Source organism: Myotis yumanensis, unplaced genomic scaffold, assembly GCF_028538775.1.
Source record: "Myotis yumanensis isolate MYYU_CA2020_CCGP unplaced genomic scaffold, mMyoYum1.0.hap1 SCAF_2, whole genome shotgun sequence".
Classification (NCBI taxonomy): Eukaryota; Metazoa; Chordata; class Mammalia; order Chiroptera; family Vespertilionidae; genus Myotis; species Myotis yumanensis.
Window position 1 is genome coordinate 46806614 of NW_027223753.1, and position 20280 is coordinate 46826893.

A 20280-nucleotide genomic window follows, 5' to 3' on the forward strand; every position below is an offset into this window, starting at 1 on the left:
GACCTTGGGATTGCACAGTGGAGGTAAGTCCACAAAAGAACTGAAGTACAGGCAGAACATGATGCCCCGGGAAAGAGGACCCCACACCACCCAAGTACTATGGGCATGCAATACCTCCCTTTGGGGGGAGGTGGGAGGAGTCAGGGACATTTGAAGGGGCCTTGAAAGTTACAGAATTTTCATAGATTGAGAGCATGAGGCATAAGTAAAGTGCATTTTTTAAAAAAAGAAGAAGAATGTAGAAAAATATGAGAAATGTTTGTGGGTCGAATACAAAACAGTCAATAACCTATTTTGGCATAGTGTACTAGTAGAAGGAGAGAAATGGGAAAATAAGCTGAAAAAGTTGAAGTCTTGTCACATGGAGCCTTTAATACCACATTAAGATAGACTTTGGACTGTTTTCTGTAGGCAACAGGGGCTTCTAAAGGCTGGCGGTCAGGAAATTCTATGTCAAGCTACAGGAGGACTGTTCAATGTCTATGTGGAGGAGACTGAAAATGCTAGAGCAGGGAGACTAGATTACTGCAATCACCCAAGTAAAAGAAAGCTGGATCAGTGGCAGGGAATGGTGAGAAGGCAAAGCTGCAATATACTGGGAGGGAAAACTGAGAGGGCATGGCCAGCTGCTGGTTGTGGGGTAAGGGGGCAAGGAAAGGGAGCGATCAAGACATTTCTAAGGCACCAATCAGCAAACTCTGGCCACCAAATAAATCTGGCCTGCCACCAAGAAGCTCTACAAATGTTTACCTTTTTAAATAGTTGGGGGAAAATAATATTTTGTGACAACTGGAAATTAAACTTCAGTGTCCATGCCAAAAGTTTTATTGGAACACAGCCACACTCATTGGTTTGCATGTTGTCTATGTTTGCTTTCGTTCCACAACAGCAGAATTGCATAAAGGTAGCAGAGAAGGCATGACCTTCAAAGCTAAAAATATTTACAGTTTTTCCCCGAAGAGAGAAACTTTTCTGACCACTGATTCTAAGGCTTTGAGGATGGTGGTCAGAGATGTTAAGAGGAACAAAGAAATCCCCCTTTGGTATAGCTGGGTGAGAAAGAGAGTTACCAATTTTGGAGCAGTTAAATGGGCAGTATCCACAAGGCATCCAGGTGAGGCAGTCCAGCCTGCAAGGGAAAGCTCACCCCCACCCCCAATGGGGCCGAGGCCCCTGCTGTTTCCTCTGCCTGGACCCTTCCTCCAGATGATGAGATGGCCTGGCTCCTAATCATCACTCAGATCTGAGCTCAGATGTCACTTCCTCAGAGTGAGCATTCTCCTACCCACCAAATTATTCTCTACCCATTACCTTACCATTTTCTTTATTGCACTTATAACTACCTGAAATTATCCCATTTATCCACATGTTTAACCTCTGTCCTTAAGGTAGCTCCTTAAGGACAGAGGCCTTGCCTCTAATTCCCCACAGAGTCCCCACTGCCTTGAATAGTGCCTGATGCTCCTCGACCAGTATTTGCGGAGGTAGGGAGTGAAGAAGGAATATGAATAGAAGGGACAACTGGAGCTTCAAGTGAAAGCAGGTCATGACCTGCACAGTTTAGGAACAAATGAGATCTGCCATGCGCAGAACCTTTAGGAAAGTCTTCACTGGGGGAAGGAGAGAGATGAAAGGAAGAGAAGACACACCAAAGAGAACAGCAAAGACACAGAGAGGAAGGAGACAAGTATTGTGTCTCTGAAGCCAGACAGCAGTAGGGTTGCAGGACATCTTCCAGGAAGGAGGTATTTAGCAGTATCAAATATTTTGGATAATAAGTGCAAAAAAAAGGTGTCAAAATGTAATAGCAAGAAGGTCACTCGAAGCAATCTCAAAAGTGTGGAGGTGGTGTCAGGTTTAAAAGGTTAAAAAATGGGTTAAGTGGGAGGCAGTGAAGGCTTTCAAGGCATGTGGCAGGAGAGTGGGGAGAGAGAGAGGAGCAAGGTGCTCCCAGGGGAGTAGTGATGGGAGTGGGATCCCTTTTTTTTCTTTCATACAATGACTCATTCCATCATGTCATGCCTTGTTTTAAAGCCTCAATTTCCCCTGCTATATTATGATAAAGCCTAAGTAATATGGTCCATAGGACTCTGCTTGATCAAGTTCCTCCCTACCTCAGCAGCCTGCATCTTTGTCCTTTCTGATCCAGTGGCAGAGTGTTATCCACCTTAGGTCCTTTGCTATATGCTGTTTCCTCTGGCTGGTAAACTTCCTCATCCTCTTGGCCTGGCCAACTCTCACCCTTAAGATTTCTGCCTCAGGTCCTTTGCACATGCTGTTTCTTCTTGGCTGGAAAACTTCCTCATTCTTATCCTAATTCTTTCACTTGTCAAATTTAAATGTAAAATAAGTGTACCACAAAGGGCCCCACTTCTTACTGCCCCCCCCCCCCCCACCTCTGCTTTATAGCAAACTAAAACATCTGTCCTGGTACTTAGTATAATTGTAACAAACAGGTGTAGTATAATTGTTGAATTATTGTGTTTTCCACTAGCAAAGAAGCTTCCTGAGGGCAGGAAGCAGGCCGCTCCTGTGCTCACATAATAGCGATCTGTAAATCACTGCTGAACAAAAAACCTGAGAGCATTTTTATCTCCACCAGTCTGTGCATCACAAGTGGCCTACTTCCTCAATCTACATCAAGTGAGCATACAATTTATGTTCAGGCGAGTCCATTTTCCTCTGACCTCCCCCTCCTACTTCTAAACCCTCTTCACGAATGGTCATTCTCAAAGACTAAAAAGATGGGGTTCTTTGGAGATATCACCATTGTGTCGGTCAAATGATTTTCCCAATTAGATAGCTAATATACAGTGATTAGCCTAAAATTTTACAAAATGGCTTTAACTAAACAAAATTAGTCAGACTTTAAATTTAAGCATTAAGCATCTTACTTTTTTAAGTCAGTTTTGTAAATTAGCCCTAAAATAGGTTTGCAGGGGTACTTGGCAAAAAAACTCAGTGCATCTCTCTATGATATGAATCACAGCTGTCTGCGCCTCTGTGTGTGTGTTTAATAACAAGATTTTTCAGTGGGAAAATATACATTTGGCAGACTGTTTTCTCCTGAGATTTCCTTTTCTTTTGTCTTTTATTACCATAACATAAAAGATTATTTTAAGTTCTACTAATTGAAAAAATTGCTGTAAATTACAGCCTTGCTACAGTCTGGGCAAATTAACTGCAAATAAGCCTGCAGAATAATTGTGCTTAACTGAATAAACTGTTGTTACTTCTAATGCCCTTAAGCCCTTTAAACCACCATTAAAAACCAGAGCATTAATTACAAATTGTTCTTATCTATTTCTACTTCATACCTTCCAACTTGTCTGATTTACCCAAGGTACCTGAAAATCCAGTAAAACCTTGGTGAAATGGACTAATTCAATCGAGGGGGTGTCCATTAAAGCTGAAAGTCTGTTATACAACAAAGAAGGTTTTCCGAACGCATATGTTAAAAATTTGACAAATTAGTTCACCTGTTTTTACTTATGTAGATACATTTGTGTGAAAGGTTTAATTTCACAGAAAAGTTTTCCATATGTATTACTATAATTTTAAATTTATACTGAGTAGGCCTAGTAAATACGTTCATTCACCAGTCACCCCGAGGAAAGAAATACCCGGCTGGGGCATCACACATGGAACATCAGCTGGCACCATTTAAACTGCTGCAGAAAGTCACACCAGGAAACAACAGAACCAATTACCAGAACCAATTACCACTAGAGATGCAATGTGATCAGGGGCTCATCATTCGCTGAACATTGTTTAGGAACGGTGACTCTTGGATTTAAATACATAGACTATAGTTGTAGATATGTAATATTTATTAGTGTTTTTTCCAACTTATGATCTGTATGTCCAAAATAATAGTGCATTAATAACAAAAAATAACCTGTTAATTTAATTATAAAGAAATCTTGGTTAAAAGCATTTTAAAATTAAAAGGGTGTTCCTTTTCACATATGACATACAGACCAGAAATTTTGTCTGTTAAATCTGAAGTTCATTAAATCGAGGTCCACAAAACTGAGGGTTTATTGTAGGGTTTTTTTGTTTGTTTGTTTGTTTGTTTTTTTATTGATTTTTTACAGAGAGGAAGGGAGAGAGAGATCGTTAGAAACATCGATGAGAGAGAAACATCGATCAGCTGCCTCCTGCACATCTCCCACTGGGGATGTGCCCGCGACCCAGGTACATGCCCTTGACCAGAATCGAACCCGGGACCTTTCAGTCCGCAGGCCGGCGCTCTATCCACTGAGCCAAACCGGTTTCGGCTATTGTAGGGTTTTTTTAAAAAAAAAAAAATACCTACAGGTCAACCTGTTTACCATTTGAACTGAACTTCCCCACCTTCTGTTCCCCCCAAATACAAATTAGGGAGTTTTACTGTGTTTTTCCTTCTCAAATGGGAAGACAAGAAAAAGACAGTTAACTCCTTTGCTATCAAAGCAGAGGAAATAAGAATATCATTGAGAGCTCTTTTCCAATCAGGTGGCAACTATTGTTCTTGAGAAAATATGAATAAGTGCAACATAAACATCACAGAAAAATAACTAAAGACATATTTAAAATATGATTAGTAGGAAAAGCCGATTTTTTGTACAATTTTATATTTTGGGTAAACCATGCTTTAGGAAAGCACAATACATACACAGAAATAGAAACTAATAAAACAGCATTCAGGGGAGACTGAATATATATTACGAGTCCCTGGCACATTATCTGATTTATAAGATTTTTTTTATTTCCATGTGACTCTGAAGACACCATTTTACAAACAGGTATGCATGTACTCCCCTGCCAACAGTCCAACCTTGCTAAGAATCAGTGATAGCAACACAGTATCTTTATATTAACTTTCCAAGAAACTCTAGTACATTCCTACCAAATTATATACTTTGGATGGCATTTAAAGTTAAATTAAAGACACCTTTATTTCTCATCTGTCCTTAAAAACAGAGTAAAACCTAATTTATCACTTTAGGTCAGTGGTTCTCAATCTTCTGGCCCTTTAAATACAGTTCCTCATGTTGTGACCCAACCATAAAATTATTTTCGTTGCTACTTCATAACTGTAATGTTGCTACTGTTATGAATCGTAATGTAAATATCTGATATGCAGGATGGTCTTAGGCGACCCCTGTGAAAGGGTCGTTCGACCGCCAAAGGGGTCGCGACCCACAGGTTGAGAACCGCTGCTTTAGGTGCTGTCTATATAATATACTCTTCTAGACTTGAGAAACTGCCTTCTTTAAGTGCCTAAACTTTTGTGATTTATCCTTTTCTAACTGAAGCCTACCTAATAGAGAATTAGTCAATCACTCTGTTTGCATTTAGGGGTTGCACTTCCCTACAATCTTAAAAAGCATTCTTAATATAATTTGAGCTCTTTATTTTTCTGACACACAGCATGTTCACCAATACAAACACACACACACACCAAGTTAGCTTTGTGCCTAGCACCATTCCAAAATCTCTAGGTGTAGTCATTCAGTCCTCAATCTTAGAGGTAGACACCATCTTCATCTTCATTTGATGAGTAAGGAAATAAAAGTAACTTGCCCACATTCTCACAGCTGGGATCAAACCAAGCAGTTTGGCTCCAGAGCCTCCAAAACACAGATTATGAAAAACAAGGATAAATACAATGACTCAATCTCTGATCTCTCTACAGGTATAATAAGTTGACCTGATTTAGTCTCCCCAAGCTAGGCTCAAGTTATTACTGCCTTCTTTGCAAGCCACCACTCGTTTTTAGGTTCCTCCAGTCAGCCTCCTCTCCCAGATCACTCTTAAATAAGTTTCCCTGAAGAGTTAAAATACCTTTTGTGGACCAGATTCCTCACTGATTTTCAATCTAAAGAAAACCTATTCTTTGAGCATGTTCAATTGCAATCCTGTCAGCAGCTTCTTATTCCACCCACCATTTGCTCCAAGCAGGGTTAACTCTCTTCAGTGCCAGGAACTTAGTAGGTACCCAGAGATGTTAGTATATACAAAGAACGAGTTCATTAGTCTGTAAAAAAAGGGGCGGGGGGGGGGGGGGGGGACTTCTTCTTAGTCCTCAGATTTAAGGAATGCCATGAAGGTTTCTAGAAAACGTTGAAGGTTTCTACCACTAACTAGGATTTTCTTAGTTGAATGTGTAAAATCTGCAACTGAGAAACACTGAATGAACAGGCCCAAGGGTCTTCCACTAGACTATAAACTCTGTAAGGGCAAGGATTTTTGCCTTTGTTCTTTCTGTCTGTTTATTCACTCCCTGAGACTCACAGCAGGAGCTCAATATGTATTTACTGAATGAATATATGAACAAAGTGCTATGTGAATATTACGTTAAGTAAATTCAGTTACTAAAGATAAACATATTCCAACAGAGACCAGCTCTGTCTTCTGGCCAGAGCAGACTTAAAGAAATTTTCATTTTGTGCCCTGGCTGGGCGGCTCAGTTGGTTAAAGCATCGTCCCAATACGGCAATATTGTGGGGTCAGTCCCTGGTCAGGGCACATACAAGAATCAACCAATGAAATGTATAAGTAAGTGGAACAAATAGATGTTTCTTTCTTTCTCGCTTCCTCTCTCTCTCTCTCTCTCATCAATCAACAGAAATTTTCATCTTGCTTCTAAAGCAGATCTTGCCTCTAGGCTGAGCAATTTATTCACAGAGCACCAGGGAAAAGATATGTGGCCACTGCCAGTTGTTAAGAATCACATAAAACCTAAGAAGTAAATATATCACGGAAATGAACTTAATGTTGTATGCTCTCTTGTTGCTTAAAAAAGTTAGTGCACTTCAAAAGGAAGAATACTCATAGGAAGTAGCTTCCTGCCCCTGAAACCCGATTATTTCAACATGGCAGCTATTTAAAACCCCACGCTACCATAGGGTTTTCAAGACAGGAAGCAATAGTGGCACACCTAGCCCAGTGCAGGGGAGAACAAGAAGCAGAGAGGAAACAACATGCCTAATGAGAACAGGGCTTGGAGGGTAGCCTGCAAAGTATAAAAGCAATGAGCCAATTTCTCCAACGTCTCTTTTAACTGAATTTACCTGCACATGGTAATCATTAAAAAAGATAAAATGAAGAACAGAGAAACAAACAGCACCTTCCTTGGTCACCAACTGTTCCCCCTTTTCCCATCATTAACTTTCTTTCCAATTTTAATGACTCTTAAAAGAAAAAAATTGGTAAGAGCTTGATTGTGCTTAATGGGGAAGGGAGTTGACCACATGACTTTTCTCCTCTAACTTTACTAAATTTTCTAATTCTTCTACAGTGAGTTTTCCCTCTTGTTATGAGAAAATAATCTTTATGTTTAAAGAAATTATAGAGCTAAAAAGTGTATGTTTTAATAAGAAAACTACATTTAAAAATCCTTTATCCAAAAAAAAGAACAGCAAAAAAACTCAATACCAAACCATCCAATCTTCTCAACATATTGCCTTAACCCCTTTCCTCAACCACCAGTATATGTAACAACTCATTTATTTAAAAATATCGTGTCTTCATAATAGTTACAATTTGTGTTTGCACTCACAGTTTCCACGCATTATTTATCTGATTTTTGCCAACACATTTGTGAGATGGCCACGATGAAGATGTTTAGTTCCATTTTACAGGAGTCTGAAGTAAAACACTTTCCCATGACTGTTGCCTGGATCTTGTTCCCTACCCGGCATTCAAAAACAGGATTTCCCAAGCCCAGCACTACTGTCATGTTGTAGGGGGCGGCCCCACTCATGTTTAGCTGCAGCATCCTCTCCTCTACCCACTGTGTAGAAGTAATACTGCCTCGCCCTCTCCCCACCACCATCAAGTTATAACAAAAACAAGAAAAAATGCCTACAGAAACTACAAATATCTCATTGGACCCAAAAATCATACCCCGTTGAGAAACATTGGTCTAAAAGAATCTGTGATGCTCCTTCTGGCATCTCTATGACAAGGCCCCATATACACTGAGCCACAATAAACAACAGTGCACCAGATGCTGCTTGCTCAGCAAGATTCAGTTAATTAACCAATTCCCTATCCACTTAAAACCACTGTTTAAAATGTGGAAATGAGTAAGAAAATCTCCTTGTACAAATATTCACATCTTAGAGGATGAATCTAAAAGCATATCATCTCATTATAACATAATAAGGATATACATAATAAAGATATATAAAAATGAATGTATGTGTTTAGTGGGAAAAATCCTTATCAGAGGAGCTAGAAAACAGGTCTTGTTCTTTGCTAATAAACCTTATTAATACAATTATACCTATTGTTCCCTGTATAAAACTGAGTACATATAAACCTACATATGTTCTAAATACTTGCTTCAGCTGTGTTTCTATCCAAATATGTGTTACTTAAATCGATTCAGAAGAAATAGAATGATAACTTTAGAATATTACTAGAATTTATTGTCTGACCCTAGTGCTTGTGAACCCAGAATCTAAACTGGCCAACCTCACAATCCTATTATAGACACTCAGTTTAAGTTTCTTCATGCTATTTCATCTGAGCTTCTATTCCTACAAAAGCCAACTCCACCCTCAAAATTCATTATTTTCACCAGCATTTTAGCACATGCCTGAACTGAAAAGATTTTGCAATCTAATTCCCCCTAATAACTTAAATCTGTAAAGGGTAGATGCCAAATGATCAGAAATAATTACAAGTGCCTGTATAGCATTGGCCAAAATGATATTAAGACTACCCAAATTACGACTGTAAATTGAAATGTAGTTATATTTTGGAAAATGTTTGAATTATTTTATCTATATATGTACAATGTAGTCACCCTCTATCATCATTTCCCAATAGTAATAATTAGTATATTGTGCACTGGGGAAATTATTTAAATTGACTTTTACTTACCGCAGTGTCACACTATAGTATTAAAAAATACATTTTGCAGCTATTTATTAAAACTAAGATAAAATGAAATTGCTTAGTTAATATAACATATAGAATTAAGAAGAGGTTGTATCATATTCATAATGCCCACAAATACTCAAGTATGATGTACTTACATCTTTAAATGTGATCTGGATCTATATATAGGAGACATTTTCTCCATATTACAAAGCATATTGTACCCAAAGTGTCTGGTCTCCATTAACCTTCACCACAAAGTACAAAAGAACACATTGATCCTTCAGTGAAAACAACTCTCAGGTCTTGGAAAACATCAGAGTCACCAAAAGCAAAAGCAAGAAACAACTCAAAATGGGGGCTTGAAAACAAAGAATAAAGATTTAATCAATATAAAATGCTCGCTTTAAAGAAAATTTCCCCCCACTGTGTATATGGCCATACTCGAATCCTTTTCTTAAAGAATAACCAACAATCATACTCCATGATCACATCTAATTGTTTCTGTATTATACTTAGTATGCTTTAACTCTCCAAGGTTGTTAATGCTTTCCTCACTCCAAACAAGTAATAACAATTGTATACAGCTGTACTAGTAAACGCCAGCAACTAAGAAAAACTCCGATTCTAAACAGAAAAGGAGAATCCTAATAACATATATCCAACCAGGGGCAGAAGGCAGCTCATGGACGCGTATTAAAAGGAGCGGCAGGAAGGACAAGGTCCTCTTCCCAGAGCCACATAGGAATTCAGAGAGAATACACATCCAATTTTTAAAAAATGTGCACAAACACCTGGCGATCATCAGACCTTTTATCTAGTCGTCGCCCCCTCCCCCTCCCACCCCCATCCTTGGTAAACACACGCGCAAGGAGCCCACATCCCTGGAACCTTGAAGAGCGACTTGTGAGGGGAGTTGATATTCATGCGACGTCTCTCTAATTCTTGACCCCCGCGCGCGCGGATGGGGTCTGAGGAGGGAGCCCCAGTTTCAGTTAATAAGTCCTTTTACAGTGGGATGTGCAATGCCCTAGGTCTCTCTCTCTCTATCTCTGTGTGTCTCTGTCTCTGTGTCTCTCTTTCCCGGCCCTCTACCTCGGGGTGCGTCTTTCGTTCGCCCTTCTCGGGGGCTGCCCAGGGCCTGGTTCCCAACAGAACCTAAGAGGAGGGGGCGTCACCTGCGTCCACAGACACCCACCAGCCGCCGCGAATACGGCCCCCAACCCCAGAAACTTTCCCTGGCTGACATGGCCACGGAGGAAAACCGCTACGACCCTCAGCCTCCATCCCGAGGCAGGAAGAAACCTCCTCTCGCCCCCCGGCAAGTCTCCCCGCGAGCTGGCGGCCACATTCCCCGGGCGACGAGGGACGTCAGCCCGCCTGCCCGCGCCCGCAGCTCCGTGGGTATAAACAGGATGTCAGCGCCCCGGGCTTCGGGAGGAAAACTTGCGGTGCGCTCCCGGGGAGGGGGCGCTCAGCCTTCCCCTCTCCCCTCGCGGCCTCGGGCCCCGGCCCCGCGCCCTCCCCGCCGCCAGCACGCCCCGCTCCGCTCCGCGCCGCGCCGCTCGCCTGGAAATCCCCCGCCCGCACACCTCCGCCAGCCCGGGCCCTCGGTCCGGCGCCGCGCTCCCGAGCGGCACGGGGGACTCGGCGCGCACGGACCGACCGCCGCGGCCGCGCCTCCCGCCAGCGCCGGGTCCCGCGCCTCCCGCTCCGTCGGCGGCGGCCGCGGGCGTCCCCACCTCCCCTCGGCGACACTCACCACTTCCGTGTGCGCCCGGGCCGGGGGGCTCCGGGTCGCCGCGCGGCTCGGCTCGGCGGCCTCCTTGCTCAGCGGCCAGCCCCGCGGGGCCCCGGCATGCGCGCACCCGGGGCGGACGAAGGGGCGCCGAGGGGGCGACCGGGGTCGGGGCGCAGGCCCGCGCTCTCTGCGGCTGCTGGGTACTCGGCGGCCGCCGCGGCCTGCGCTGGGCGACGCGACCGCCTCCCACCGCCCCGCCCCGCGGCTGCCTCGCCTGCCTTCCCGCGGCCGGCTCCGCCCCCTCGTGACGTCCCGAGTGGCTGCCCCGGAAAGGGGGGCGGGGACCGCGGAGGCAGCGGTGCCGCCGACGCGCCCGACCCAGCGCTTCGGCCTCTCGGCCACGCCCGCATCCGGCTCCGCTCACGCCCCCGCCTCTAGCTCGGCGGGTTTCACAGCGGCTTTTAGGCGAGGAGCGATCAGCCGGCGCAGAAAGAAAGATGGTCGGGATTGCGCCGCCGGTCGACCCCGGCCCGGCGTGGCGTGCCCTCCGCAGCTTGGTGCGCTGCGGTGCATTTATCAGAGCCCCCGACCCCTGTCCCGACCCAGTAAGAGGTGAGCGTGTGTAGCACTTGGCTAACGGGAATTTAAGAAATCAATCTTCCAACGCTGATAGGTTACTTCAGATCCAACCTATTCCGTATTTAAAGAGCTCTTTTAATTTTAAGAAAAACGTATTTGTAATAGTCGTAAGAACTAACGTTTGTTGATATTTAATGTGTCCAGCACTTTTCATTTTTTTTTTAACTAAGAATTCCTCAGAGTCGGGATTAGCCTCATTTTATTCATGAAGAAACAAATTAAGGTTTAAGTATCTTAAGGTCACACCATGGCTTAGAGGCATTCTCCATAGGCAGTGTCCAGCCAAATCCTGACAATTTTACTTCCTAAATATCACTCCAGTCCACTCGTGTCTCCAAGTATTTCAGCAACGTGGCCAGAGTTGCCACGATCTCTCACCTGAAGAACCACAAACCTCTTAAATTGCCACTCTGCAATCACCTCAATCTCTAATTGTCTACAGTGAGCTTTTAAAAATTCAAATCTAGCCTTGGCCAGGTAGCTCAGTTGGTTGGAGCATTGTCCAGATAGGCCAGGGTTCCGGGTTCAACCTCCAGTCAGAAGTCAACCAATGAATGCATCAATAAATGAAACAACAAATCTATCTCAAATAAATAAAAATGTAAAAAACTAAAATAAAAATTCAAATCTATCCCCCACTCCCGAGCCTAAAACAGTCCAGTCCCTTCCCCTTGCAAATCCTTGGATAAAAACCCTCCTCAGCCATGCACGGCCAGACTTCTGCAGCTCAGGTCACTGTGGTCTGGGGCTGCTCCACCTGCCCTGAATCCACTAACCCTGGACTTGGGGGATTATTGCAATTTATCTCACACTGAGCAAGAAGTGCTGGGTGTGATACTGGTGAATGAAAAGAGCATTCAAATCTAGAGTTCTGGATTTTAGGTCTGGCTCCCACCATTCATCAACTGTGTGACCCTGAATAATTTGCAGTTTACACATAAAAGTTGAGGGGCAGACTAAAGGATCTCCAACTGCCTTCTGGAAGAAGATAGAAATGCTCACAGAGACGACAGGAAAATCAAGCAGGGAGGGTCATGGCCCAGATGCCTACAATATGTGTTTAGTGTGCATGTCTTGCCTCACCTGCCACTCAGGGCTGTTTGCATCATTTTCTTCACCTGTTAAATTGGAGCAATACCTTCCTTACAGGGATAATGCTGAAGATGAACTAGGGCAGTGGTTCTCAACCATGGCTGCACATTAGAATCACCTGGGAATCTTTTTAAAATCCTGGTTACTAATATTGTGGCCCCACCCCATAACAAAAAAAACAATTTCTGGAGGATGAGGCCCAGAAATCAGGATTTTAAAAAGATTCCCAGGTGATTCTAATGTGCAGCCAAGGTTGAGAACCACTGAACTAGGGTAATGCAGGCCTAGCACATGTGGTAAGCTTGGTAAATCATTGTGATTTCTTTTTAATTGAACTGGGCCGTAAACAGGTGGGAGTGACATGAATGGAGACAAAAATATGGATCACATTTCAGGTAAGGTAGAGGGTTAAAAAATGCAGTCAGAAGGCAACAATAACCCCACTGTGCTCAAGAAGAAATCTGACTGCCCTGGCTGGTTTGGCTCAGTGGATAGAGCGTTGGCTTGCGGACTGAGGGGGGTCCCAAATTCGATTCTGGTCAAGGGCACATGCCTGGGTTGCCAGCTCGATCCCGAGTAGGGGGCGTGTAGGAGGCAGCCAATCAATGATTCTCATCATTGATATTTCTGTCTATCCCTTTCTCCCTTCCTCTCTGAAATTAATAACAATATGTTTAAAAATAATGAATCTGACTGCTCTGCAGGACTCATGAAAGGGAATAAAGAGAGAGGGCCATGGTTGAGTTTATCCATTACCCTGTACCAAGCATTGCACTAGGTGCTGAGGATTCTGAGAAAAAATAGACCCAGTTCCTGACCTCAGTGCTCACTGTAGAGTGGGAGAGACAGATAACCAACAATCCTGTATGATTCATGCTCTTCTAAAAGTGACCACACAGGAGAATCACCCAACCCAGCCTGAGGAAATCAAAAAGAAAAGAAGAAGCTACAAGCATCAGACAAGTCACAGGAGCCAGGGAGTATGTGGCATATTCAGACAATAAGTGTATATGCTATGTGGCTGGGGAGTAAAAAAAGATGAACCTTATACAAAAACTTTTGCCTAGAAGAAATAGTGTGTTTTTGAGGTAATTTAAACAGGTTTTTATTTTAGAAGAATCAACCTAGGGCAGGGGTGGGCAACCCCCGGCATGCGTGCCAAACATGGCACGCCAGTAACTTTTGCTGGCACGCAAAACCCTCTCTTATAATCTTCCATTTACAATTTTTTTCTTAATATCGACTTTTTTATCTTTCAGATAAATTCAGTGTAGGTGCATCTTAGATAAATAAATAATTTTACATAACAAGTTATCTTAAAGACCATAGACATGGATTGATGAGAGAGGGGAAGAGCAATTTCTATGCCTCTGCCTTAACTCTCCCTGCCTTCCTAGATCTGACCAGTGTTTTGGTTTCATTCACATACGCTTGTGAATCTTTGTTCTCAGTGATAAATTTTGTTAAGTCTCGTAATAGGAGTAGCCTGACGGATGAAAGTAGTAGCTCATGCATATCTCTGAAGGTCACGAAATATAAACCTGATGTAAAATCTCTGTCATCAGTGATGCAGCAGCAAAAGTCCCACTGATAATATCAAACAGAATCATAAAGTTTTCTGTCGGACTATCAGTGTACATGTATACATTAAAAAAGTATTTTTCATCATCATATACTGTGTTTTTGTCGCTCGAATGAATTTTATTATTTCTTCAAGGTTCTTCACATACGTACACCTTAAGAGATATCAAGTAGGCGTAACATGTTCTCAAAAAATTAGGGTTGGCATGCAGAAGAATTTTGAGTCAGAGATTTTGCTGGTTTTGGCACGCACTCACAAAAAGGTTGCCCACCCCTGATCTAGGGCAAGGTTTCTCAACCTCAGCACTATTGACATTTGGGGCTGGAAAATTCTTTATTATGGAAGGCTGTCCTGTGCATTATAAGATGTTTAGCAGCATAGCATTTCTGTCCTCTAACTACTAGATGCCTGTAGCAATCCCCTCATTCCTCCTCCACCCACCCCCCAAACCTCACCCCCATTCCTGGACCAGTTAAAATAACCAAAAATGTCTTCAGACATTGCCAAATGTCTCCTGAGGAACAAAATTCATTAATCTAGGGATAATGTGGAAAATGGATTGGAGGATAAGGAGATTAATAGCTTAGAATTATAGAGCTATAGATTGCTGGTTCAATCCCAGTCCAGGGGCATTGGAAGGCAATCAATATCTGTCTCTCTCTCTCCCCCCCTTTCCTCTTACTCTAAAATCAATAATAATAATAATTTTTTAAAAATACCCTTACATTTGATCTCCAGAAATAGTTACACTTCTCTTGGGCAAGGTTACTTATTGCTTATGTAACGAATTGTATTTTCCCTTTGATTGTTAGTAAGCTCAATCAAATTTATAACATATTAGAGGCCCAGTGCATGAAATTCGTGCATGGGGGCGGAGGGTGGGGTCCCTTTAGCCCAACCTGCACCCTCTCCAATCTGGGACCCCTTGGGGGATGTCCAACTGCCGGTTTAGGCCCGATCCCAGACATCCCTCTCACAATCCTAGACTGCTGGCACCTAATTGCTCACCTGCCTGCCTGCCTGCCTGCCCCCAACTGCCCCCCTCTGCTGGCCTGGTCACCCCCAATTATACCTCCCGGCCAGCCTAGTCACCCCTCACTGCCCCCCCTGCCAGCCTAATTGCCCCCAACTGCCCCCCCTCCCCCGCTGACCTGGTCACCCCTAACTGCACCCCCCCAGCCTGGTCACCCCTAACTGCCCCTCCGCCGGCCTGGTTGCCTCTTACTGCCCCCCTCTGTCAGCCTGGTCGCTCCTAACTGCCTCACTGGCCAGCCTGGTCGCCCCACACAGCCTGCTGTTCAGTCGTTTGGTTGTCCCTCAATAACCCCCCTGCTAGCCTGGTCGTCCCACACAGCTGCTGTTCAGTCGTTTGGTCATCGTTTGGTCGTCCCTCACTAACTCTCCTGCCAGCCTTGTCACCCCATGCAGCCTGCTGTTTGGTTGTTACTGTGAGGGCATCCTGACCAATTTGCATATTACCCTTTTATTAGTATAGATGCTGTATGTACTATCCTCACAGCAGCTTTATCTTTTCTTACACTTATTTTCACTTCATATTGACCCTTTCAGTTGTATTTATTTAATATACTAGCTGCCCAGGACTGCTCTAAGTACATATGTATTATCTCATTTAATCGTGGTTCCCCTATAATGGGATCTTGGCAAGATACCAAATTTCTATAAGCTTTGATTTCTTCATCTGTGAGACTACTAATGCCCACTTCAAAGGGCCATCGAGAGGATTAATAATGATAGTTAATATCATTAATTACTAGAAGACCCTCAAATGTTTTTGCCAAAAAACATCAAAATATCTGATTAATTATGTTATAATATGTCAATGTAGTAATTTCTAAAGAGATAAAAATTAGTTTATTAAAAAAACCACAATATACTGAGCAGAATAAGTGTCACTAATCTTATCAATTATGGCTTTAATCTAATTGAAGGTTTTTGTGGTTCCTGGAATTAACAGCACTATAACAGAATCAATAAAGCTAAGTTACAATGAATTTCCATTCAGGAAGCCTCCTTTATGGGGATATATATAAAACAAATGAGCTGCTGGCCCCCCTCAGAAGGCAGTGAGCCCAAGGATGCTTTAAGATCTGCTCAGTTTTACCGGAATATCAGACTGCTTAGGACTGACTCACTAGCAATAATAACTTATTCTACCCCAGAGACTTATACTGCATTAACAATGAAAACACTTTATGAAAAAAATGTATTCTGACAAACAAGCTCAGTGCCCTGGAGAGACCACCCGCCCAGAAAGCAGGAGACCTGAATGCCAGGTGAGCTCTGCAACAGACTGAAGAAACCTAAGGCAGTCTGTTTAATCTCTCTGAGCTCACTCTTCTCCTGGGTGAGATCACATAACTTTATGATGTCTACAGCATCAAAATTCTGTGCATCTTTATTTAAACTCATATAAAAGTTATTAGCCAAGAAATCATATTTTGTTTTGAAGCGGAAATTGTAAATTACCTTCCCAAAAGCAACAGGAAAATAAATTATAGCTTAACATGAGTAAGATTTGATTTCTCCCCAAGTTCTAATTTTCTGTTACTCTGGTATGAGAGTAATATGCAGGAATCATATATCCTCAGGGTCAATGGCACCCAACAATTCAACTCAATTCAACAAATATTTATTTAATACTCAAGTTCTCAAATTCTGAGTATATGGTGCAGTACACAAATGATCAGTAACAATCAAATGAACTGCTGTGTGTACAGGGTACTATCTCAGGCCCTTAGCAGGAGTGGCCACTCAGGGATGGTAATATATAGTGGAAAAGGCAAGGCATCCATCTGAAAAATAAATGACCGTTAAATGGCTGATACAGGCAGGAAATGTGATAAGATTTCAGAGAAAGGAAACATCACTGAAAACCCAGGTAGGTTCCTGGAGGATGAGATGTGAGCTGGCCCTTGAAGGATACTGAAAAACAAAGCGTTAAGCCTACGTTTAGTTAGTGTTTATATCCTTTCTAGAATTGTTAAAATTAGTTTTGTTTTATGGATGAAATACATTTGTGTTGTGTTCATTCAATGACAGCAGAAACCACGCGTAATGTTTACATTTGATTCAGCACGACTGACATTTACAAAGTGCCTCGTGTACGTCAGGCACTGTACTGGGTAAGTTGTGGAGTAATGGAGGAAAGAGAAAGGAATTGGAGATAACTCGTAAATCAGCTGAGTCCCCTTTGCCTTGCAGAGTTGCCTTGAACTCCCAACCCTTTACCTGGCTCATGGAAGTATACAGTTCTTTCAAGAGCTAGGTAACTTCTAGAGAGACACTTCCACCTCCTCATGTGTACTCTGTTCTGCACAGTTGTTGAAATGAAACTCTGCCCCTTCCTTGTGTTCCCATCAAAGACACTCACAGAGCTGCCTGGGTTTGGTAGCAATCACCGGAGATGTAGGTAAGTGTAGGGAGGGATCACAGCTCTGTTTTGTTGCTAGCTGCTCTCTCCCTTTTCCCTCTGCTCTCTCTCATTTCTTCCTCACACTCTTCTCCCAAAATTACCCCCCCCCCCCAAGAATGCCAAATTCTCCCGTTCGTTCGTAGGCACAGCAAGTTGCCCCTCCTCTAACATCCAAGTCTTGGGTCTCAACTTTCCCTCAAGCTTCTACGCTTCTATCCCCAAGAGGAATTGCAGCACCAGCTATTAAGAGATAGTGATATTTTCTCCACTTTGTTACAAAGAGATAGTGCACTGGTGACTCTAAGAGAAACTCAAAGTGCTAGGGATCCTGAAGAAAGAAAGAGAGCGGGAAATGGGTCATAAGTGGTCTCTCTCTGTCTTCCAGATTCACACGACATTTATTGCCTAATCACTACTTGGAAACTTGTCCTCTACTGCCTTCTATGGCTATTTCTCTTTCCATCTGCCTGTATGTTTTGTCTCCCTGACCAGATTTTGCACAGCTCCAAGGTAGCAGCTTTTCTGGTTCCTCCCAGAACTCTCATGGCTAAGAGGCCTTACTGACCGATCTATTGAGTCCTAACATAACGAGAGCTATATCACTTGCCCGGCTTCACAATTTCCCCCTAAAATGCCACATGGCAGGAGTTTGTTTTAATTAAAATGAATCCAAATATCTCTAAGCACGTTTTGAGTATTTATTTAACTAATCAAATGCTTGAGGTAGCTGGAGGTGCCCACTCATGGTGCACCAAGGAGAAGCTGGAAAGGACTAACAGGTACTGAAGTTCCCCTGGGAACCAGCCATCTGCTCAATTCTCACAATCATCTTTGGAGGTGATACTAGATGATTTGCCAAAGGTCACACCACCACAGAGCAGGAACTAGAATTTTAACCCAGGGACACCTATCTTCAAAGATCCCATTCTTTTTACTACACCACTTCTCTAAAATAACAATGCTTTCATAGAGACATTTATATGCTCATTATTGAAAAGAAAGGCAGCCCTAACCGGTTTGGCTCAGTGGATAGAGCATCGGCCTGCGGGCTGAAGGGTTCCAGGTTTGATTCCGGTCAAGGGCATGTACCTTGGTTGCGGGCACATCCCCAGTAGGGAGTGTGCAGGAGGCAGCTGATCGATGTTTCTAACTCTCTATCCCTCTCCCTTCCTCTCTGTAAAAATTCGATAAAAAGCCTGAGAAAGAACGAAGTAGGTGGGATCTCAATACCAGATATCAAGCTGTATTACAAAGCCACTGTTCTCAAAACTGCCTGGTACTGGCACAAGAACAGACATATAGATCAATGGAATAGAATAGAGACCCCAGAAATCCGCCCGAACCAATATGCTCAATTAATATTTGACAAAGGAGGCAAGAACATACAATGGAACCAAGATAGTCTCTTCAATAAATGGTGTTGGGAAAATTGGACAGATATATGCAAGAAAATGAAACTAGACCACCAACTTACACCATACACAAAAATAAACTCAAAATGGATAAAGGACTTAAATGTACGACAGGAAACTATAAAAATTCTAGAAGAATCCAAAGGCAACAAATTCTCAGACATATGCCGAAGCAATTTCTTCACTGATACAACTCCTAGGGCACTTGAAACTAAAGAGAAAATGAACAAATGGGACTACATCAAAATAAAAAGCTTCTGCACAGCAAAAGAAACCATCAACAAAACAATAAGAAAACCCACTGCATGGGAAAACATATTTGCCAATGTCATATCTGATAAGGGCCTAATCTCCAAAATTTATAGGGAACTCATACAACTTAACAAAAGGAAGATAAACAATCCAATCAAAAAATGGGCAAAGGATCTAAATAGACACCTTTTAAAAGAGGACATTCAGAAAGCCAAGAGACATATGAAAACATGCTCAAAGTCACTAATCATCCAAGAGATGCAAATCAAAACAACAATGAGGTACCATATCACACCTGTCAGAATGGCTATCATCAACAAATCAACAAACGACAAGTGCTGGAGAAGATGTGGAGAAAAAGGAACACTTGTGCACTGCTGGTGGGAATGCAGATTGGTGCAGCCTCTAAGGAAGACAGTATGGAGTTTCCTCAAAAAACTGGAAATGGAACTCCCATTCGACCCTGTGATCCCACTTCTAGGAATATATCCCAAGAAACCAGAAACACCAATCAGAAAGGATATATGCACCCATATGTTCATAGCAGCACAATTCACCATAGCTAAGATCTGGAAACAGCCTAAGTGCCCATCAGTAGATGAGTGGATTAGAAAATTGTGGTACATCTACATGATGGAATACTATGCTGCTGTTAAAAAGAAGGAACTCTTACCATTTGCAACAGCATGGATGGAACTGGAGAGCATTATGCTAAGTGAAATAAGCCAGTCAATGAAGGAAAAATACCACATGATCTCACTCATTCATGGATAATAGAGACCATTATAAACTTATGAACAATAATAGATACAGAGGCAGAGCTGCCTCAAACAGATTGTCAAACTGCAGCGGGAAGGCCGGGGAGGGTTGGGGGGCAGGAGGGAGGTGGGTAAGAGATCAACCGAAGGACTTGTATGCATGCATATAAGTATAACCAATGGACATAAGACACTGGGGGGTAGGGGAGGCCAAAGGGTTGTCAAGGGCAGGGGAAAAAAAGGACACATATGTAATACCCTTTGTAATACTGTAAGCAATAAAAAAAACCAATAAAATATATTTTTTAAAAAAGAAGGGCAATTATTCACTAGGATACAAATTAAACAAGAGGACCCCAAAAGTTAGAGTCCTGGAGTAGTAGAAAGAGAATTGACTCTGAACTTGAACATGTGGTTGCACCTTTCTGAGCTTCAGGCTACTTATTTGTACACACACAATTTTTCAGAGTTGCAGTCAACACTAAGTTAAATATATA

At 42.7% G+C, this 20280-nt stretch overlaps 1 protein-coding gene across 1 annotated transcript in view; it reads right to left on the reverse strand.

Moving 5' to 3' along the window:
• The window catches only part of JAK1 (Janus kinase 1), a 138484-nt gene extending 127650 nt beyond the window's left edge, over positions 1–10834 (reverse strand). The window contains exon 1 of the mRNA XM_070405286.1: positions 10637–10834. The gene's annotated coding sequence lies outside the window, so the exon portion shown is untranslated. The remainder of the gene's footprint in view (positions 1–10636) is intronic.
• Positions 10835–20280: the final 9446 nt, after the last annotated feature.